This window comes from Zingiber officinale, chromosome 1A (genome assembly GCF_018446385.1).
Source record: "Zingiber officinale cultivar Zhangliang chromosome 1A, Zo_v1.1, whole genome shotgun sequence".
Lineage (NCBI taxonomy): Eukaryota > Viridiplantae > Streptophyta > Magnoliopsida > Zingiberales > Zingiberaceae > Zingiber > Zingiber officinale.
This window is the reverse complement of record NC_055987.1, coordinates 141,211,687-141,235,627: the sequence shown is the minus strand read 5'-3', so window position 1 is coordinate 141,235,627 and position 23,941 is coordinate 141,211,687. Positions and strand designations below refer to the sequence as shown.

General features: G+C 43.2%; 1 long non-coding RNA gene and 1 pseudogene across 1 annotated transcript; both read right to left on the bottom strand.

The window, feature by feature from the left end:
• Positions 1 to 2,689: 2,689 nt before the first annotated feature.
• Positions 2,690 to 4,134, bottom strand: LOC122010435. The gene is made up of 3 exons (XR_006119895.1): positions 4,075 to 4,134; positions 3,021 to 3,055; positions 2,690 to 2,921 (listed from the first exon to the last, which is right to left on the bottom strand). It is a non-coding gene; the product is annotated as an uncharacterized LOC122010435 (long non-coding RNA).
• Positions 4,135 to 5,140: 1,006 nt separating this feature from the next.
• LOC122036198 lies at positions 5,141 to 11,033 on the bottom strand (annotated as a pseudogene).
• Between the last annotated feature and the right edge of the window lie 12,908 nt (positions 11,034 to 23,941).

Sequence of the window (23,941 nt, the reverse complement as noted above, 5' to 3'; positions counted from 1 at the left end):
ATGAGACTCTTAGTATTATTGATCCTTCTGTAGTAAGAACTAAGGGAAGTGGAAAGAGATTAAAATCATCAAAGGAAAAAATCAACATCAAATTCTAGGCTTTGTCGTGGATGCGGACTTCGAGGAGTGTCACGTGACAAGCGTAACTGTCCCAATTTGCAACAAGGGTATGTGTCGATTCAATTTTTCTTGCAAATAAATTTATTTTATTATCTTTTGTATATGACAATGTGCCAATTATCAGATCAATTGAAGATAATAATCATATCAGTCTTGACGACACATATGAACCGGATTTGGGATCTATAGCCGGTACTATTAAAATTTTAATTTTTTAAATTATAGTGGTTTATTGTTTATTGAGAGAATAAAATTAATAAATTATCTTTATTGTTACAGGTTCTAATAACATGCGCTAAGATGTTGTAATTATCTATGGTTGGTATATCTATTTTCTTTGTTTGTATGTTTGATTGGTTTAGTGCATTTCTTTGTATGTTTGATATCTTTAGTGCATTTCTTTGTGGTTTAATATCTTCCACGATTCATATATTACTATTGTATATTAGCTTAATTATGTCTCTTAATGAAGTAACTTCATTATGATTTCCCCTGGCATTCCACTCTTATATTGTTAGGAAATATATAGGGAAATATGTTATTTTAACATCATCTAAATATGATTTATTCATTTTTGCAGTATTCAGTTTTCATTGATTTGTTTTGCCGTTTGTCCAAATCAAACATCAAAATTGATTTTCCTTGGTTTTTTATTTGAAAGTCCATTTGGCACCGAATTTTCTGTTCATCTTTCATAACACCCTCATTTTCAAAGATTTGAAGACATTCTTGATCCCAATTATAATTTTTAGTAATCTCATCTCTTTATATAAGAAAATGCTAGGTTCTCATGCCATGGTTTTGAATGCTACTGGTGAGTGCTTTATCCAGCATAGCATAAAATTTGTAGTGTCAGTTGCAGAGTTAGGGAGAGGCGTCGTTGTCCAATGGGGACATGATTGTGGACGGCGAGATGGCTGTTGAAGTTGGATTGGATAAAGTTTATCCATATGTGCTCATTGGCGTTTTATTATTATTATTATTTGTATCCAACACACTCTAGCCCACTTGTTCATCCTCTTATATTGAGTTTATCCATTGATTTTCCAAATACAATAACTCTATCTCTTAGTTTGTACCAATAAATTTAGTCCTTGATCTCAGTATCCCCAATGCAATGGTAATACTAGTAAAATGATAATAAAAAAATCCTGATGGTTAATTCTTTTCCTATTTTTGATTTTGAGATTTGTGTTGGTGATGAATAACAAGAAGTAATCCATTAATTTACAAGCTATCTTGGATTCATGTTGAATTTAAAATTGCACTAAATGATTGTCTGTTTATTTATCTATTTCATACTTAACTCCATCCTTTATTTGTCCTGATTTTTACAGGCATGGGATGCTGATTTCAACTGAGACGTTTGTCATTATGCAATCTTGAGACGTTTTCAACTGTGCTGTAATGGGATGCTGATTTTGTTTAGATTTAAGGCTGGAATGTCTGATTGTACCTATTTTATTTCGTGTAAGAAAGATATACAATGTTGGAAATGTTTGATTGTACCTATTTATCTATTTAACGGCATAAACATGGTAGCTTAAAATACATAATACTTGTATGATTCTGCATTAATGTGGTCAGATTCTACATGATTAATGTTGGAAAATCTTTTTTTGACAGTGTTACAATTTCTGTATCCTGAAGCATGCGTTGCTTTATTCCAAGTGTTTAGATATTAGTTTAATGTCTCCAACTAGTGAGGCCCATAGGATAGTAAGGTGAGAAACTTTGACAAACAAGATAATTGTAATCTGAATGCCACTTGGTCAAGAGACTCAAGGTAGTACTTGGACAACAGTTGTTCAATTCCTTATATCCACTTGTTGGAATCAAGAAGAGTTACTTCTATGCAAATTATCTACCAGAAGCAACTCTTCAAATCCTTGCTGCACTGATTGGAATCAGGAAGAGTTACTTCTGTGCAATTTACCTTCCAAATTTTGGAGCAACAATGCTAATCTATAAAGTCCAGATCCATAATGCAAGCTACACAAAACTGAATACTATTCGTTATCTCATCTTGGCAGGTTTCGGCGGCAATGTCACATTCAATTGCTCTGTTTTAGCAAACACATTTTCTAACTCCAATTTTCTGTGATCTTGCAGAATATTTATTAACATGATACTTCTGTTTACTTTTCAGCTATTTGATGGTCATAATGGTTCTGGAGCTGCTATATACACAAAACAAAAACTTTGGATAATATATGATTATCTTTTGGTCATATGGTCATAATGGTTCTTGGCAATGTACGGAGAAATTATGTCAAATACATACATTCATTCAAACTCTGTCAAATACATTCATTCAACTAAATAAAAAAAATCTCCTGTCAAATACATTCATCCAACTTAATAAAAAAGTCTAACATAAAATACATTTATACAACTAAATAAAGAAGTCTACCGATTAATCACTAATATGAACAGAGTCCATTTTTTTTTATCTCTTCACACATCTCGGCGATCTTAGCTGCATTACGACGATATTCATCAGCTAAATCTAGCTGACTTTTTATCAACTTCGCTAGTTCTTCAGTCTACTTCATTTTTTCACTAGAACTTGAGGATGCAGTTGAAGTTGAACCCAAAGTTGAGCTTGAACATTTTTGGACAGTAGGGGCAAAGAAACCATGTTGTTTCTCCTTGTATGAATTAAAAGCTCTAAATGCTTCCTCTTTACTGAGATATGATCTATGCAATGCACCGCTATATTTGTTAACTTGAGTATGAGTGTCTTCCCAACTATCATAAACACCGGGATTCCGTCCAACAAAAACCACATATGTTTTTCCCTATATTACAATAAATAAACATTTCAAAAATAAATTATAATCTTATAATACATATTGTGAAATTAAAATAGGAAGCTAAAATCAAATCAAATGGCTCACCATTTTATTATTGAAATCCAGCTATGGCACCAACCCTGTTTAATTCAATATAAAAATTAAAATTTGTTGAATTAAACAAAATACTACATGTACATGTAATTGGTGTTAGGTATTTATAGCACATATAGTCAAAATAAATGATGAAGAAAGTGACTTGGCATCTTCACTTCTGCCTGGACTGGATGATACCGAGATTTACTCGTTGCTCAAGGCTATTGAGCTTGCTTTCCAGGTACCACACAGTCTTGATAATTACCATTTCCAAGTTTCTCTCAAAACTATGTGATTTAAGTAAATTCTTGTTTATCATAGGATGAAGATGGGATACTACATAAAAAAGCATATAAAATTCTCTCAGTTATACTGAAGGTACAATGACATTTTCCTAAACTTTATGCTTGTTGGACTTCAAAAAATCTTGTCATTTATTGATATTAATCTGCTCAATGTTCAGGAACGTTATCACATTCTTTCAGATAATTTGGATGAAGTGCTATGGTTGATGATTGTTTCACTGCCTTGCTGTCACTTTGCAGCTAAACGCCATAGATTTGATTGCTTGTATATTTTGATTGTCCATATATCAACGGTTGGCGATGGTTATGATTCTAGGATAAATATTTTTTCACTAGAACAATATGTAATAAAAATAATATTTTTTTAATATATAATCTCCTTCAATAGACAAGTTGTTGTCCAATTTTAAACTTTCAACATTTATATACTTTTTTTTTAAAAAAAACTTCAACCTTCTCATGCAAACCATAATTCATTCTGCACCGAAGCTAACCTAATCTGTTTCTGTCTTATAGGAAAGGAACCAAGTTATGTAAAATACCACTGCATTTGTTCATGTGGGAATGATCTAATTTAAATAACGCTTGCAAGCAAGAGAAAAAAAAAATCAAGGACAATTTTGGTCAATATGGAAATATTTTCTGATGAAATGAGTTGTCACCTTGTATTGCTTCTGCTAGGACTCAGAGGAGAGGACCTATTTAGACTCAAACAGAGATAATTCATTTACAGTTCGCATAAATATTGGAAAAGTTACCAATAAAGAGCTACTTAGAGGCGCTTCTGCTAGGGCTCGCGGCAGGAGAGGCCTCTTCGCGCGACGGAAGGGGACTCGACTCGCTTCTGCTAGGGCTCGCGCCAGGAGAGGAGGAGGGGGAGAGGTCGGGGGGTTCTCTTCGCGCGACAGAGCGGCAGGAGAGGAGAAGGAGGGGGGAGAGGTCGGGGGTTCTCTTCGCGCGGGGACTCGACTCGCTTCTGCTAGGGCAGGAGGGTAGTCGCGGTGGGAGAGTGGAGAAGGAGAGGGGAGAGGTCGGAGCGGCTAGGGTTTTCTGCGGAGTGTCGCGGCGGGAGAGTTTTGGTTTTGGCCGAGTTTTGATTTTAGTTGACATGGAATCGTGGCTGCTTTAGTTGACGTGGCTGCCACAATAGCAATGTCGCAAAAACGCCACAGCAAGATACCGCAGCATACAATCTCTGTATATATATATATATATATATATATATATAAAGTAAAACAGTTCTACAACTCTTTCACATGCCAAATTAATTGAATTCCTCGGTATAATTTCAATTAATTTATATGTAAAACAGTTCTACAATTCTTTCACATGCCACACGGAAATGGCAATGCAGTTGCTTCGAGTTCTCTTTCAGTCTGCACCGTCAGATCGTCTCCTCTTCGAAATACCAGTTTTCTTTGGTTGGCTTTCACAACAGATATGGCAAGGACTCGAGTCATTGAGTTCCATCACTCGAGTTTTTACACTAATCACTCATTTAGGTGACATTTGATTAAATGACTACAAATATAAATTTAATAGTAAGATAGAATGAGAATAGAAATAAAAATAAATTATGAGTTTAGTTGATTTCTATAAATCAAAAAATCATTCTTAAATTATCATTCTCAAACTCACAATCCAAACACCATCTTTTACTATTATTCTATTCTCTCATTCCTAAATCCATCAACTAAATAACCCCTTTTATTCTTGTGCGTATTTAGAGGATATTGTATTCTTTTTGCATGCAAATAAGTTGACTTTGTTCCTAGGTAAACGACTAATTACGATTGTACAGATTTATATCTTGTCCAAAAGAAGAAAAAGGAAATGGCAAACACTTCATTCCACAGTTGTTCAATGATAGAAAGACTCTAATTCTACAGTACATTCCTTGTCGTTGGCAACAAGAAAATAGAGTTACAAACATAAATTATCTAAATTAATAGATGAGCCAGGTTAGAAGCAACTTTTTATGATCAGTTGTGGGTGGTCATTGTAATCTCCCTCCGTGACTTGCTGTTTCTAAGGAACTTTAGCCGATGATGCGGCAACAATGACGCTCACCCAGAGTGAGTTCAACCAGGCCTAGAAGCATTTTTTGTGAACGATTGTTGGTCCCGTCTCATCGTAATCTCCCCCTGGTTACGTGCTGATTCTGTGGGAAAACAACTTTAGCCAATATGGCACCGCCCATCCAGGCTGAGTTCTTTGATAAATTCTCTGGCATGTATTCTGGGGCTGAAGGAACAAAGAAATGGTTAGTGGAGTGTTCAGATGATGGAATATCAAAATGGGAAGTGCAGATTGTCAGCAGATACCTTTATGAGAGATGGGCGGATGGACGAGGAGCACAAATTTGCTTCTTTCTGAAACCGTTCTTCAAAACCTAGAAATGGCAAATCCGTGGCTAAGATCCTCACAGCAATATATCGATCATTGAGGCTTACACGAGGCCTTCAGGTACATATCAAGAACAGTTATTCCATTCCCTATATGTTTGTGCGAGTTGATGAACCAAGTGTATAGGGTTTTTTTAAATGAGCTGAGCGAACCAAAGAGACTAAATGGGCCAAACAAACAGAGTGAATTAAACGAGCCAAATAGACAATATGAACTGAAGGGTGAGAGGGGTAGCAAATCAAGTGAGCTGGATGGGCTTAACAGACCCAAGCAAACCAAGTGAGTCGGAGAGGCCATATGAATTGAGTAGCCTGGATGGGTCAAAGGACTAGGCATACCTAGTATATCAGGCAAGTTGATTAGGCAAGCAGGGGGGAAGGATGAACGGGCTAACAAGCAAAACAGACTAAACAAATAAGGCAAGCTGGATGAGGGATCATATGACCCATGCAATGTTACTTATTGAATAGGTCAGATGAAGCAATATTTATTAACTAAAGTGATGTTTTATAAAAAAAAGGGCAGATGGGTGTACAAAGCTCCGACTAATGTGGGATCCCGGAGAAAGATCCATTATACGCAGCCTTACCTGCATTGCAAGGGGCTGAGCGACTCGAAGGCGTAACCACTAGGTCACAAGGTAACAACTTTACCATTACACTAAGACTCCTTTCATTGTGAAAATTTATTCTTGTCTTCGTCTCCATTGAAACCAACACAAGAATGAAAATGATCATTCAATTTGATTTCATCAACTGAAATTAAACGGATATATATAAGCAGAAGGCGACACCAGAAAGGTCCATCAAAGTTGATCATGAGGCAAGCATGGCATAACAGAGGTCAGCAACATCCATTGTAGTTGATTGTGAGGCACAAAGGCCATGATGAGGAGTCTAGTAAGGACTAGACAAGCTTACCATGGTGGCGGTAACGGTGAAAGAGTGCAAAGCTTTGCGTAAAATTAGCAGATTTTGAGGTTGGCAATCAGAAAGGCTCAACTCCTACAAATCTGAAACATTTACCCAAATGGCAGTTTTGATAGCTGAAAGTGAGGAGAAATCACTAGTGCAATCAACTTCCTGCTTCGTAAATCTTGAAACTGGAATTTGATAGAAAATATGATGATGATTAATGAGGATTGAAAGCTCTGAAAGATGGAATCTGAAGGGAAAGGAAGATAGGGAAAAAAGGAAGCAGAAAGAGAAGGTGAAAAGTTTTATTTGTGCCAAAGAAGAGAAAGGGAAAAGATGGAAATAAATGAAATTACAAGATTACCCTCTTCATCAACCATGGGTCTCTTCATCACATAGTCAAGCAATCTCCCCCCATCTCTTATTCGGTTTTACCAAGTGATAGTTCTTAAATCCCGTTTATGTTCTGGCATTGTTGATTTTCTATCAAGGCTTTTTTTTTGTTACCACCATCACTTCCTTGTTATGATTCCATGCTATTCGGAAACACCATTAAGGGAAATCGTATATTATAGCGATTTATTCAAAAGAAAACTGGTGTTTTATTCATGCACCAGAAATAAGTTAAATAACTAGTAAGAAGATTGTCATAGGAAATTGCTGAAAATTTAAAATTCAAAGGCAATTTGAAGATGGAACAACAGTAAATATAATGAAAAACAAGATAGAAAATCCAAATTAAGAAATAAAGGACTAAAGGACTAAAACATTAAACAACATATTAATCTATCATCGATTCTTACAGAGACTAGAATGAGCACCAACCTGGAGATAGCAATTGAACGGGTGAAACTACCAGAATTAAAAATCAACTTGATTTTGCAGAAATAAATGATTCTTGCAAGAATGTGAGAATGGAGATGCATTGGCTCATAAGGTACCATTCTACTTAAGGTTAAAAGTATTCTGGAATAATGAGAACAGAACATCCAAAGAGCAGGAATGCATACCAGTCATAGATGTTGTACCAACACAAAGCATTGTATTTTCAAGCAATTGACGAAGGTTCTCAGAAGGAACACTTGATATGCTGCGAACCAACTGCTCAACTATCCCATACTCTTCTATACCCAAGATAGATGGTTCAAATAGAGCTTCTCCAACAATATAGCCCTCTCGTTCAATTGTTATAGTCTATCATATGAAAGATGTTGAGAAACATAGTGTCTACAGAAGTGGTTAGGAAAGAGTGCAAAGGCGCTAAGAAATGGACATATCATCTCTATGATTGAAAATCAACTAGCAACAAACCTATCCATCAGGTAGGGTGTGAGTCTCTGTTGGGCATTTGTTTTCTGTTTCTTCAAAGGAAGTTTGATCTTCTGCACAACAGGCATATTGCTCTTTCAGCTTCTCAACCTCAAAAATGTCAATCTTGACTAAGGGATTAGATTTCTTAAGTTTTTGTGCTAGTAAATTAGTCAAATCAATTCCACCAATCTGAAATCTTTTTGATGCTATGTGCTGGACAACACCTTCGCAAACTGGTGCAATGTCTGTTGAGATTGAATGTTCATATTAACAACACAGTTGACAGATATAGTTGAGAATCATAGAAACAAAGTGTAGATGCCATTACAAACATTAAAACAAAACAAAGAAATATTGAATTATCTCAGAATGAATTCAGATTGCTCCATAAGTCCATGGCAGGCACCTAAGAGGGTCTCACTTTCTCAATATGCATAATAACTAGTTCAGTTTGAGATTCAGAGGAATGATTTCAATCTTAAAATCATTATATCATATTTAAATTCCTATATATATATATATGTGTGTGTGTGTGTGTGTGTGTGTGTGTGAATTCAGACATGAATTTGCATTTTGCAGATGACTTAGGAGACTTTCAGAATGGTGAATTATAGAAATGTGACGAGAAATATGAGTACATTAGTAGAAACTAAGGATCTGAATTCTGAACCATTATGGAAATTGAAAAAAAAAACCTTTACATTACTCAAGGAAAGGTTAGTAAATAAAATGTACGAACAGACAGCATAGACTCCTCAAAATTTATCAGTCAATATTTGGGAGACTAGACATGTCGTAATAGCTTCCTTGAATCAGAATAAATTCAAATACAAGCTGCAAAAAGATGAGAAAAAAGGTCAATTATCCCCATCTAACTGCCATTATGGCAGCACCAATTTGTTGCATAGTTACATCACTTATAGTGGTAAATAGTTTCGGGTGAGCAAGGAAAACAAGCTTAAGTTGTCTTTTTGCATAAGAATGGACTTGTTGATAGCCAAAAATAAAAAAAAACTAATCTATAAACTAATGAAAATGTAGTCCTTGCAAGTATGTATAATAATCATCAGGCACTAGCAACTAGTTCACACTAATTGAATACCTATTTTCCCATGACCAATATCAACAGTGCATCCAGAGATGTGTCCAACAGCATAAAGTGATAATACCACTTGTTCAGAGGCATAAAAGCCTGAAAAATTGAACGTTTCAAACATTAGTTGCACTAGTTGTTCTCTAATAGCCTGCAAAAGCGTGCCAATATGTACATGAGCAATAAATAAAATTAAATAAAAAACAGTTAGTTCATTACGTAAGTTCCAGGTGTGGCCAACTTGGATTTAAAACACTATACCAAAACTAGAGAATATTAGCTCATTTTCTCAATGAACGATTATTAAACATACATCATATGTAAATAAGCATGAAGAAATGAAGACAACATACCAGCATAAACATTTTCCCAGTATATCAAGAAGGAAACTAGTACAACAACAACAACCAAGCTTTATCCCACTAGGTAGAGTTAGCTATGTGGATCATTTTATGCTATTGAGCTCTATCTCTTACTATATCATTATCTATACTTAAATAAATTTTATCTTGTTTTATTATTACTAACCAAGTCTTTTTTTGTCTGTCTCTTTCTTGTTTGATATGTGTGATTATCATAGTTTCACATTGCCTAATTGGAACTTACATCGCCTAACTGGAGCATTTATTGGTGTCTAAGTACATGCCCATACTTCTTAAACGTGTCTCTTGGAGTTTTTCCTCAATAGATACAACTTCAATTTCTCTCTAATGCTCTCATTTCTTATTTTGTCTATTCCCGTATGTCCACACATCCATATTAACATCCTCATCTCTGCAACTCTCATCTTCTGCTCTCGAGTTATAGCCTAACATTTAGCTCCATATAACATAGCAGGTTTAACTGTGATTTTGTAGAACTTTTCTTTAAATTTTAGAGGTATTTTACGGTCACATAAAACACCCAAGCTCTCATCCATTTCAACCATCCTGCTTGTATTCTATGTAAGACATCTCTCTCAATCCCTCCATCGTTTTACAAGAGGAAATTAATACAAAACTATAGAATACATGACATAATCAGACAAGTATGCACATATGATGGAGAGTATTAAATTTTGTCAATATTGTATCAGTTTCCATTGCATAACACATAACCTTAACATTAGAAGTAGAAGTACATGAAAAAACATAAAAAACACTATTATAAAGTTTCTGTGTAGAAAACGTCAAATTTCTAAATTGCATATAGCATGGTTCAAAGTCTCCATCTTGAACAGATACTGGTGTGAGCTCAAAATGTACACTGAATACAATTCAATAAACTTGTGTACTGCTCCAATCTGTCAATTAGTCAGGAATAGATGGTGAATAATCAGGAAACACACTTTCCTTGAAAACCGCACACAGTGGTTGCATTCACAAACCTTTGGGGTGAAGAGCGGCTCGGCGAACAGAATCTGCCCTTCATCTCCAACCTCCCAACCAAGGTCAATGTAAAGAACATGCTGAAGCAAGTCTTCCATGGCATCCCAGTCTCTGATAAACCCCCTCACCACAGGATCCGCCGTCACCTCCTCAACCATCGATACATCGCCACCACCATCTCCATCCTCCAGCACGCGCTTCATCTTGGTCGGCGTTATCTACATCATGCTCCAAAAGACATCCAAGGATGAGGATATAGTAAACCAACAAACCCACCGGTATAAATACCACCCAAGTCAGCTAAAATTGAATCAAAGCGTTCATATGGAGAAGGAAATGGAAAAACAAATAGAATCGTCAAAATGCTAACCAAGGCGGGATCTTGATCGGGTGAAGCGAAGCCGATCTTGAGCAGCTTGGATCCAGCATCAACTACCACCGCCTCCATCGATTTGGAGCAATAAATTTAAAGCCCAAAGCTTACGATTCCACAACGATTCTTAGGGCAGTAAAACCCTAGTTCGAGATGCCCTCGCTCACGCGTTGCTCGTTTACTCCCTCTCATGTCATCAGTTCACTTTTACAATTCTGCCCTTCATCCGACATTTCTGCAACTCTACCTTTGCATCCGCAGTTAGATTTCTAAGTATGGAATTCTTCTTGACGGCTAGAAATTTTGATAGGACTAAATCCATCGTCTCATATTTAATATTATTTAATTTAATATTTTTAAAATATGAATTTAGTTACTCCATAGGGAGCTAAAAGAATGTCATGATTCGATGCTCTTTTAGAATATGTGCTGGTGTTGAATTTAATAAAAAACTTTAAGTTGTATCATTTGTTGGATATTGGGGCCTTAAATGGACCAAAATGATTTAGAGGAAGGAAGCCATCAATTGTTGAAAGTCGTAATTGACTTCAAAATTGAAATCTACGATTCGCGTAGATAGATTTAGATTATTAATTTGCTCAAAACCGATTAAGGGTGAATGAGAAATTAATGTTTAAAGTCAACCCAAAATAACATTTGTTATTCATTAATAAAGTGAATAGGAGAATAGTCCCACATCGGAAATTCTCGATGTGTATTCTCTACTTATTAATGAAGATGTGTTAATGGAGTTAACACAAAAAAATAAAAGGACAGGTGACCTCTTAGCCCAGGGCGAGCAGGTGCTCGCACCTGTGAGCCCGCCACCTGCCACGTGCGCACGTGCGCAATGGGCGCTTTGTAGGCGCACTTTGCACTTCGTTCAGTATAAATAGAACCCTCCAGATGATGGAATACTCACTCAATCTTCTCTTCTCTTCCTCAAGCATTCATCTCATCTTGTGCATTCAAGAGTCCAAGAAGTCTACTAAAAGGTTCGCTGGTCTCGGAAGTCGGAGTGCTACGATTCCGAGACGTTCGTCGTCGTTGTATCTTGGGAACGAATTGCAACAATCCGTTAAGCACCGTAGCGGAGCAATATCGTTTACGGAGATAGTGTCGAACACTAGCCTCGACGATCAGTTTGCATACTCCAGAAGCTACCCGGAGACAATAGTCGTAAACGATATTTCCTGCAAACTGATATGGCTACCAACGACATTCCGACGGCCGTTCCGACCGTCGTTCCGACCGTCATTCCGACAACCATTCCGCACGGAGAAAAGCCGGAGAAATTCACCGGAACCGACTTCAAAAGATGGCAACAGAAGATGTTGTTTTATCTAACAACGCTAAACCTTGTATGGTTTTTGCACGAAGACACGCCAGCCGCTACGGAAGGAAGTAAGGCTGCTAGCGATGCGTGGTCTCATGGAGATTTTCTGTGCCGCAATTATATACTCAACGCCTTGGACAACACGTTATATAACGTATATTGTTATATGGAGACGGCAAAATCTTTGTGGGAATCCCTTGAGAAGAAATACAAGACCGAAAATGCTGGATTGAAGAAATTCATCGTCGGTCGATTTCTGGATTTCAAGATGGTGGACTCAAAAAGCGTCTCATCTCAAGTCCAAGATATGCAATTAATATTGCATGATCTGGACGCCGAAGGCATGAAGCTGAACGAGACATTCGCAGTTGCTGCGGTAATTGAGAAGCTCCCTCCGTCATGGAAGGATTTCAAGAATTACCTAAAGCACAAGCAAAAGGAAATAGGGCTGCAAGACCTGATCCTGAGGCTACGAATAGAAGAGGATAATCGAAAGTTATCCGACTCCAGAGGAACCAAGCGGACTATAGACGAAATGTCCAACCTGGTCGAGCCGAACGCCAAAAAGCCGAAGCAGTTCAAGAGGAAGGCTCAAGCAAAGAAGTTCAAAGGCTCCTGCTACAACTGTGGAAAGACAGGACACCTATCCAAGGACTGCAGGCGCCCAAAGAAGCCAACCAAGGGGCCAAAGGATGTTGCGAATCATGTCGCAACCTCTCTTGAGGACTTGGATCTCACTGCGGTTGTATTTGAAGCCAACTTGGTGGATACCAACCCGAAGCAGTGGTTCATTGATACTGGAGCAACTCGTCATATCTGTTCCGATAAAGCGATGTTCTCCAAGTATACTCCGATAAATGGCAGGAAGCTCTATATGGGTAATTCCACGACGTCGCCAATTATTGGACTCGGAAAAGTTGTTCTGAAGATGACGTCCGGAAAGGAGCTAACACTCATTGATGTACTCCATGTTCCCGACATCAGTAAGAACCTAGTTTCTGGAGCGGCATTGGTCAAGGCCGGATTTAGGCTAGTGTTCCAGTCAGACAACTTTGTACTTACGAAGAATGGTGTCTTCGTAGGAAAGGGGTACCTAGAAAAGGGTCTATTCAAAATGGTTGTAATGCCTGTACTCCGAAATTTTGATGGTAATAAAATAAATGCTTCCAGCTATGTTGTTGAGTGTTTTAATTTATGGCATGATCGACTCGGACATGTGAATAATAATACTCTCAAACGTCTCGTCAAATTAAATTTATTACCAAACGTCAATGTTGACGGAACACTCAAATGTGAAGTGTGCGTGGAAGCGAAAATGATGAAACTACCTTTTCATTCGGTGGAAAGGACGACAACTCCTCTAGAGTTAATACATAGTGATCTATGTGACTTGAAATTTGTGCAAACTAGAGGAGGTAAAAAATATTTTATTACTTTTATCGATGACTGCACAAAGTTCTGTTATGTCTTTCTTTTAAGAAGTAAAGACGAAGCCCTAGAGGCGTTCAGAACCTATAAAATAGAAGTTGAAAACCAACTTGACAAACGAATTAAAATAATTCGAAGCGATAGAGGTGGAGAATATGGTGCACCGTTTGATGAATTTTATACAGAATCTGGCATTATCCATCAAACAACGGCACCTTACTCACCTCAATCAAACGGTGTTGCCGAACGTAAAAATCGGACACTAAAAGAAATGATGAATGCCTTGTTGATAAATTCAGGCTTACCTCAAAACTTGTGGGGGGAAGCAATATTATCGGCAAATCACATTCTCAACAGAATCTCTCATAAGAAAAATGATAAAACTCCATATGAACTATGGAAAGGCCGCGAGCCATCGTACAAATACCTGAAAGTGTGGGGGTGCTTGGCAAAGGTCGAAGTACCTAAACCAAAGCAAGTAAAGATCGGACCTAAAACGTTCGATGCGATATTTGTCGGATATGCCCATAATAGTAGTGCATATCGTTTCCTAGTTCACAAATCAGATATTCCTGATATACATGTGGGAACAACCATAGAATCTCGAAATGCGATATTTTTTGAAAACGTATTCCCAAATAAAAAGGGAAACGTTGAAAGTGATAACAACGGAAGTTCAAACAAAAATGACGTTACCGAACTTAGCTGTTATAAAAGGACTATTGACGATCAAAATGAAGAGCCACGTCGTAGCAAACGGGCCAGAGTTGAGAAATCGTTTTCATGACTTTCATGTCGAAATGGAACCAAGAACATTAAGTGAAGCTCTCTAGACCCGATGCTCCAATGTGGAAAGAAGCTGTCAATAGTGAAATTGAGTCTATCATGAATAATCATACTTGGGAATTAGTAGACCTTCCTTCTGGTAATAAACAATTAGGTTGTAAATGGATACTAAAACGTAAGTATAAAGCTGATGGATCAATTGACAAGTATAAGGCCAGACTTGTAGCCAAGGGGTACAAGCAAGAGGAAGGCCTTAATTACTTCGATACATACTCACCGGTGACAAGGATTACGTCCATACAAGTGCTAATAGCCATTGCAGCACTGTATGACCTTGAAATACATCAAATGGATGTTAAGACTGCATTCTTAAATGGTGAGTTGGAAGAAGAAATTTATATGGAGCAACCCGAAGGGTTCATGGAAATGAGAAAAAGGTGTGTCGACTTGTTAAGTCGTTGTACGGACTTAAGCAAGCGCCTAAACAATGGCACGAAAAATTTGACAAAGTAATGATGTCAAACGAATTCAGAATAAATGAATGTGACAAATGCATTTATGTCAAAAACACACCTGAAGGCTATGTAATTGTCTGTCTATACGTAGACGACATGCTAATAATGGGCAGTAATCATGATGTAATCATGACTACAAAGAAAATGTTGACCAGAAATTTTGATATGAAAGATATGGGTCAAGCAGATGTTATATTGGGAATTAAAATTCTCAGGACATCAGAAGGGATAGTTTTAACACAATCCCATTATGTAGAATCTGTATTGAAAAAATTCAATGCGTACGATCTCTGTACAGTGAAAACACCTATGGATCTAAGTCAACACTTAGCAAAAAACCATGGTGAGACCATATCGCAGTTGGAATATTCTCGGATAATAGGCAGTTTGATGTATCTCACAAACTGCACACGTCCGGATATTGCCTGTACGGTCAACAAACTGAGTCGTTTTACGAGTAATCCAAACGACACTCATTGGAAAGCATTGATGCGAGTTCTCAGATATTTGAAATATACTGATCCTGTCCGAACCAGGGGTCAACGAACGCTGGGGACGTGACGCTCCCTGCTGGATCCTCGAGTGCTCCGGCGAACCTGTAACAAAACCGAGCCGGGGGGGGGGGTGTCCCGGCGACGGCCCTCCGACGCTCAAGTCAGGCGAGGAATGGATGAAGAAAGTGGCTGCAGAATGAAGACTTGTGTACCTCCGGTGAAGAAATGGAGGCCTTATATAGACCTCCCGAAGAAGCCTGGGCGCACCAATCAAAGTAACCACCTGCCTTTGACCATGCCCAGGTATGGGTCTGTCAGAAGGGCCATGCCCAGATATGGATATGTCAGGAAGATGTCCATGAGGCCATACTGCTACTGTATCAACCTTTCCATGATGTGACGGGAAGGTCCTCCATCGTGCGATCTTGTGTACGGCCTAATCATCAGACATGCTTTAGCTGATATCCCATATCCCGAGCCGAGCGCATAGGCCGCTCGGCCCCCTTTGTACCCTCGCCCTTATCTTGGCCGAACGGACGACCCGCTCGGCCCTTCGGTTCCAGCCGAGCGGCATCCCGCTCGGCCCTTCGATCCTCCTGCCTTGGCGTCGGAAACTCAAACCCTTGGATGGGTTATGTCTAGCTCCGCTCGGACTTACTCAGCTGCTCGGCGTGGCCATTAACCGCTTAGTCAGCCCTTCATCGGTCCTCAAGCTGAGACCCTTCAGGAAATGGGTCCCCCATTCTTACCGCCGGATCACTTGCCTTCCCTTCAAGTCTAGTCGAAGGAGGCAGTGAGTCCGACTGACTGGACTATATGTGTCCGAGCGGGCGGTCACCGCCTCTCCGTAGCTTATAATATCCCTGGGGCCATTCGACCCTTCTGTCAAATTCAGCCGTTCGGCTCTTCATTCCGGTTGTCTTGTCGCTCAACATGGATGTTTGCTTGTCTAGATCTTCTCGAAAATCACGCAAATCTTCTCCATTAAGTCGAAGCATGCGCGGTATGGGCGCATTAATTGTGCCTGGCGACAGAGCGCCACGTGGCTCTTCTCGCGTGGCGGTGATGATCCGTACGATGGGACGCTGGTCATTTTGAAACGGACGGCTAGATGATGACTTCGTCTTCCGTGACCTGCATCCGACGGACGAGGCTGACCAGCCTCGTTCGTATAAAGCCCTCGTCTTCGCCTTTTACGCCGCATTTTCTGTTTCATCGCGTATTCTCCGTCGAAGGTGCCCGCTGCTGCTGCATCATTCCGGCCGTCCCAGCTCTCGCCTCTTGGTGGTCTTCGGCTCTTTGGTGATCCTTTCTGTCTACCTTCCCTCAGTAAGCTTCTCCCTTCCCTTACAAGGCCTTCCCAACTTGTTCTGCCTCCTTTGTTCCCATTCCTTCGATTTCTCGCTGTCTTTTTGCTCCTTCGAGATGGCAAGCTCCTCCGAACCCGCTGTTGGTGTTCACGACCCTTGGTACCTGACCATGGAGAGTCGGTTTGATGAGGAGGGTGCTCGGCGCCTTGTTCGGACATATGGGATTCCCGATAACTATGAAATAGTTGTAGCCAACCCGACTGACCGGCCCCATGACCCCCCGATCGGCACCATTTATTTTTTTCTAGACCAATTCCAGGGCGGCCTTAGATTTCCTACCCATCCCTTTATTTTAGAGGTTTGCAACTATTTTCGCATCCCGCTCGGCCAACTTGTGCCGAATTCCTTTAGGCTGCTGAGCGGGGTCTAAGCTGCACAGTATCCCTCTTGACCCTAAAATATTCCACTTCTTCTTCTACCCCAAACAATCCGAGCTGGGGACTTTTATCTTCCAAAGTAGAATAGGCTTTAGATTTTTTGATAATATGCCGACCTCCAACAAACACTGGAAGGAGTTTTTCTTCTATATCCGGCTTCCCGAGCGGCCAGTATTCCGAACCAAATGGCAGACCGCTGTGCCGACTCAGCCGGAGCTCGGCAAGTTCAGAAGCAACCCAGCCTATCTTCATGCGGCGAACTGGTTATCCGGTCAGCGATACAAGATCGACCAGTTGCTTCTCAAGGGGGTGTTGTATATTTTCGGATTGTCTCCCGTTCGGGCAAATCTCCCCTTCCGCATGAGTAAGGATTCTTTACTCTCTTAGTCTTTTTTGTCTAATTGATTTTAATTTCTTTTACTGCAGCTGAAGTCATGTGGCGCTCCAAAGCTACCGCTCATCTGAAGTTGAAGGCCGTGGAAATTGAAGCGGCCACCAAAAAGGAGCTCGCCGAGCGGGGTCTCATCCCCAGCCGCCCGGCAGATGCGGGAGAGGGGGGGGGGCGCAGTCCGCCCCCGAAACAGAAGCTGCCCCATCCGCTTCAACGGAGGTTGAGGCGGATCCTGTTTCCTCAGCCCCCGCCGAGCTGGGGGTCCCTCAGGTCGGGGATCCACCGCTGGAAGTTCGGCGAAAGCGTCGAAGAGACTCCAGCCTTCCGCCGCCACAAGAGGGGGAACCACAGGCGCCGATCGGCGTAACTTCGCCTGCTCGCACGCCATCACAGATCGGGACCCCCGTGGCTTCGCCTACCGCACAGCCCTCCGGCTCTCCTCCCCGGACTCGTCGCCGTTTACGTCGGTTGGGCGAAACTTCCACCATAGGGGAGTCTTCGCATCAAGCGGCCGCAACTGAAGAAGCGCCGTCCGGCCATCCGACCATCAAGACCACCCTCCGATTCCCATCGGAGGAATATTTACTGTCCGCCGATCGGCCATCGAGCCCTGTTCACGAAATAACCTTGACGGGTCCGCTCGCCAAGCTTTTTGAGGACGCCCAGATTCAGGTTGCCCTCATGACGCCCAAGCAGCTCGGCGATAACAATATGCAGCAGGCCACACAGGTGAATTCATCTTTCTTCATGTGCCATGCTATTGTTTGACTCCTGATTTTATTATTTCCTTACAGCGTTGGGCTGAGCAAATCGCCACCAGCCACCGACTGGCCGAGCTGGAGGATCTCCTGGAAAAACTCCAAGTATCAGGGGGTCCATCGGCCGAGCGGGAGAAACAAACTCTCGAGGCCGAACAGAAGAAGGCTGCTGATCTGGCTGCAGAGGTGGCCCGACTCGAAGACTTGGTGAAGAAGCGGGACGGGGACGTGAAACGCGCCAGTGGCCGGAAGAGGCGGGCGATTGCTGATCTGGATAAAATGAAAGTTGAAGTCCGGGCCTTAGATCAGCAATCTAAAAAGCTAGAGGCCGAGCTGAATGCCGAGCGGGAGATCCGTTCGGCCGAACACACAAAAGCTGCGATGGACTTGAAGGCAGTCCAAGATTCCCTAATTGCCTCCCGGGCGGTGCTTAAAAGGTATAAGGAGGGAGAGCCGAGTCGCTTAGCAGCGGCGCGCCAAGAATATCTCCACTCAGAGCGGTTCGGCGCAAAATTCGGCGACAATGTCTCTTCTACATTCGCCGAAGCAGTCAAGGTCACCCTGGCGTACCTGAAGAAGGGTGGCCACCTTCCTGAGGGAATGCATATTCCCGCCTCCGACCTGGCGGCCATGATTGATGACATCCCGGACGCCTTTTTTAATTTTGAAGACCCGGAGTGAGGCGAGTTCTTTCAAGTGCTTTTTCATTTTACGCCGCATTCTCTGTTTCATCGCGTATTCTCCGTCGAATGTGCCCGCTGCTGCTGCCTTCATTCGCCTTTTCAGCTCTCGCCTCTTGTTGGGCTCCCCGGGTTTCCTACTAAACGACCGATCGGGTTAATCAATTGACTCGCTTCCTCAAAATCACTTAGCGCTTAACCATATTGTTTGCACTTAGCGCTTAACCATACTGCTTGCATTCAGTGCACGCGAAGTATTGGCAAACCGACGGCCGACCGACATTAATCAATCTGGTACTTGTGAACGATCATGAGCTCGTCGGCGTGGATGTTTATAGCCGATCGGCGCGGCTCTCGATCTTTAACGACGGTGCTCGTCGGCGCGGATGTTTATAGCCGGTCGGCGCGACTCTCGATCTTTAACGACGGTGCTCGTCGGCGCGGATGTTTATAGCCGATCGGCGCGGCTCTCGATCTTTAACGACGGTGCTCGTCGGCGCGGATGTTTATAGCCGATCGGCGCGGGTCTACGGTGCTCGTCGGTGCGGATGTTTATAGCCGATCGGCGCGGCTCTCGATCTTTAACGACGGTGCTCGTCGGTACGGATGTTTATAGCCGGGCGGCTCTCGATCTTTAACGACGGTGCTCGGGCGGTTATTTATAGCCGATCGGCGCGACTCGATTTTTAACGACGGTGCTCGTCGGCGCTGATGTTTATAGCGGTCGGTGGCTCTACGGTTTAACGTCCTGGGCTAGAGCGGTTATTTATAGCCGGCTCTCGATTTTAACGACGGTGCTCGTCGGCTATCCGATCGGCGGCTCTCGATCTTTAACGACGGTGCTCGTCGGGCGTTATAGCCGGACGGCGCTGCTCTCGATCTTTAACGACGGTGCTCGTCGGTAAGTTTATAGCCGCCGGCGCGACTCGATTTTAACGACGGTGCTCGTCGGTACGGATGTTCTATCGTCGCGGCTCTCGATTTTTAACGACGGTGCTCGGCGGCTTTATCGGCGGGGCTCTACGGTTTAACGTCTGGCTAGGCGCTGTTATTTATAGCCGGTCGGCGGCTCGATTTTTAACGACGGTGCTCGTCGCGGTTATTTATAGTCGCCGGACCGACTCGATCTTTAACGACGGTGCTCGTCGCGGCGATGGCCTCGTCGGCGCGGCTCTCGATTTTAACGACGGTGCTCGTCGGTATGTTTATAGCCGATCGGCGCGGCTCTACGGTTTAACGTCTGGGCTGAGCGGTTATTTATAGCCGGTCGGCCTCTCGATCGTCGGCTCGGTTATTTATAGCCGGTCGGCCTCGATCTTTAACGACGGTGCTCGTCGGGCGTTTATAGCTAGTCGGCGCGGCTCTCGATTTTTAACGACGGTGCTCGTCGGCGCGGATGTTTATAGCCGGTCGGCGCGGCTCTACGGTTTAACGTCTGGGCTAGACGGCGCGGTTATTTATAGCCGGTCGGCGCGACTCTCGATTTTTAACGACGGTGCTCGTCGGCGCGGATGTTTATAGCCGGTCGGCGCGGCCCTACGGTTTAACGTCTGGGCTAGACGACCTTCAAGGCTAACTCCTTACCAGGTCGAGCGACCTTGGCCTTCATAACTTATCTCGCGCTTGAACAGTCTTTGTGCCCGGCCGAACGGCATGGGTCATTTGCTTGCTAACCTAATCGGCTGGGAGGCCTTCACTTATTCGGTTGCTTGGCTCGGATAATCCATATGCCCCTTTTACCCAGCTTGGAGAACGTACTCCTGGCCGAACGGCTCAGGGTTTGCTTCGAGCATTTTCGCTCGGATAATTTATCTCCATCCGGAAGGTACTGGGTCTTTGATCCTCGAGCGCTTGGCTCGACCCATTTACCTCCGGCTGAGCGGCTCGTGTCCTTCGTTTCTTGCCAATGCCTTATATTTGTTCTCTTGATTCTTCATTTCTGCATTTCCAGTATTAGTTGAAAAAAGTACATAGGATGATTTACATTGGCACACCTCTCACCCCGCTCGGTAAGGCTGGAGGTGGTTCGCGCTCCACGGCCTATCTAACTGCCGACCGTCCTCATCCTCCAAATAATACGCGCCCGAGCGGAGCTTTTCGATGATTTTGAAGGGACCTGCCCACGGAGTTTCAAGCTTGCCGACGTCGCCGACCGACTTGACTTTCTTCCAAACAAGGTCGCCGACCTGGAATGATCGGGGGATGACGCGCCGGTTGTAGTTTTGCTTCATCCGTTGACGGTACGCCATCAGCCGAACGGATGCCTTGGCACGCTCTTCGTCGACCAAATCCAGCTCCATATTCCTCCGCTCGGCATTGCCTTCATCATAACACTGGACCCGGATGGACTCAACGCCGACCTCAACCGGAATGACCGCCATACACTAGATGAAAAGGTGTAACGCCTGTTCCTTCCTTAGGAGTTGTTCGGATGGCCCATAAACGCCCGCACTTCATCCGGCCAACTTCCTCCCAAATGGTCGAGCCGAGCGCGCAGAATACGAAGAATTTCCCGGTTGGTCACTTCAGCTTGACCGTTGCTTTGAGGGTAGGCCACGGACGTGAAATGTTGCTCAATGCTGTAGCTTTTGCACCAATCCTCTAACATCTTCCCTGTGAACTGCCGCCCGTTGTCGGACACTAGTCGGCGAGGGATGCCGAACTGACAAATGATGTGTTGCCAGATGAATTTTTTAACCATTTGTTCAGTGATCTTTGCCAGCGGCTCGGCTTCCACCCATTTGGAGAAATAGTCGACCGCCACTAGTAAAAATTTCCTTTGTCCGGACGCCATCGGAAATGGACCGACAATATCCATTCCCCATTGGTCGAACGGGCATGAAACGCTTGACGCCTTCATTTCTTCGGCCGGTCGGTGGGAGAAGTTGTGATACTTCTGGCATGAAAGGCAGGTAGATACTGTCCGAGCGGCGTCTGTTTGTAAAGTTGGCCAAAAGTATCCGGCCAAGAGGATCTTCTTGACCAATGAGCGCCCGCCCGGATGACTTCCGCATGATCCTTGATGTACTTCCTGGAGGATGTAAGCTGAGTCCTCCGAGCTTACACATTTCAGCAATGGGCGCGAGAAAGCTTTCTTGTAAAGCTGATCTCCAATGAGTGTAAACCGACCGGCTCTTCTCCTGAGGAGTCGGGCTGCATATTCATCGGAGGGTGTGGTGCCCGAACGGAGGAATTCTATAATAGGTGTCCTCCAGTCGCTTGGAAACGTGAGGCCTTGCATCCGATCGACGTGTGCCACCAGCAGTACTTTTTCAATTGGTTGCTGAATGGCAACTGGTGTTATTGAACTTGCGAGTTTGGCTAACTCGTCTGCTGCCTGGTTCTCCGTTCGGGGGATCTTCTGTATAAGCACCTCTCGAAAAGTAGCTTTGAGTTTTTCAAAGGCCTCAACGTAGAGTTTAAGCCGAACACTGTTGATTTCAAAGGTGCCAGAAAGTTGTTGAGCGGCCAACTGTGAATCCGAATAGAGTCACCCGACCGGCACCCACATGCCGGGCTGCCTGCAATCCGGCTATGAGGGCCTCATACTCCGCTTCGTTGTTGGTAGCTTTGTAATCCAGCCGGACGGATAGGTGCATCTTCTCTTCTTGAGGTGAGAGCAGCAATATTCCAATCCCGCTTCCGAGCTGAGTAGAGGACCCATCCACATATATTCTCTACATAGCTTCCGGCTCTGGCCTTTGCACTTCGGTCACAAAATCAGCCAGGGATTGGGCTTTGATCGCCGAGCGGGGTTGATATTAGATGTCAAATTCACTTAATTCTGTCGTCCACTTGATGAGCCGTCCGGACGCTTCGGATTTAACAAGACTCTTCCGAGTGGACTGTTCGTCCGACAATGATGGCGTGAGCCAAGAAATACGGTCGAAGGCGCCGAGCGGCTAGAACTAAAGCAAAGGCCAACTTCGAGCCCGTGTAACGAGATTCAACATCTTTAAAATGTGGCTTAGAAAATACACCGCTTCGCCGCTTGCCCTCACAAGTGCCGAGCCTACAAAGATGCTGACGATGACAAATAAATATACAGTGACTCACCCCCGATCGGCTTGGCTAGCACTGGCAGAGAATTAAGATATGTCTTCAATTCTCCGAAAGCTCAGTCACATTCTTCATCCCACTGGAATTTAGTAGCCTTGCGCAGGATCTTGAAGAATGGAAGGCTCCGGTCGGCGGTTTTGGAGATGAATCTGGACAAAGCAGTTATCCGGCCGGTCAGCCGCTGCACTTCCCTTGTGTTTCTGGGAGGAAGCATGTCTTGCAGAGCTTTCACCTTGCTGGGGTTGGCTTCAATTCCCCGCTCGGTCACTATATATCCCAAGAAACACCCTCCTTTTGCTCCAAAGAGGCACTTTTGGGGATTTAGCTTGACTCCATATTTGCGAAGCGTTCGGAAGGTTTCTTCCATGTCCTCGAAGAGATCGGCCGCTCGGACGGATTTGATAAGAATGTCGTCCACATAGACTTCCAGATTACGCCCGATCTGCTCCTTGAACACCTTGTTCATCAAGCGTTGATAGGTGGCCCCGGCATTTTTCAATCCGAACGACATCACATTATAGCAATATGTGCCGTCGGCCGTTACGAAGCTTACTTTTTCTTGATCTTCCCGGGCGAGCGGCACTTGATGATATCCTTGATAGGCGTCAAGCATGCAAATTAATTCGCAGCCGGCTTAGAGTCCACCAGCTGATCTATCCGGGGCAGAGGATAGAAGTCCTTGGGGCATGCTTTATTCAAATCCCGAAAGTCGATGCAGACTCTCCACTTGCCGCCCGGCTTGGAGACCAATACCACGTTGGCCAGCCAGCTCGGGAACTGCACCTCGCGTATGTGGCCGGCCTCCAGAAGTTTTTCTACTTCCTCCCGGATTATAGCATTCTGCTCAGCACTGAAATCCCTTTTTCTCTGCTTCACTAGCCGAGCATCCGGTCGGACATGCAATTCATGCTGCACTAGGCTTGGCGAAACCCCGGGCAACTCATGTGTCGACCAGACGAAGATATCA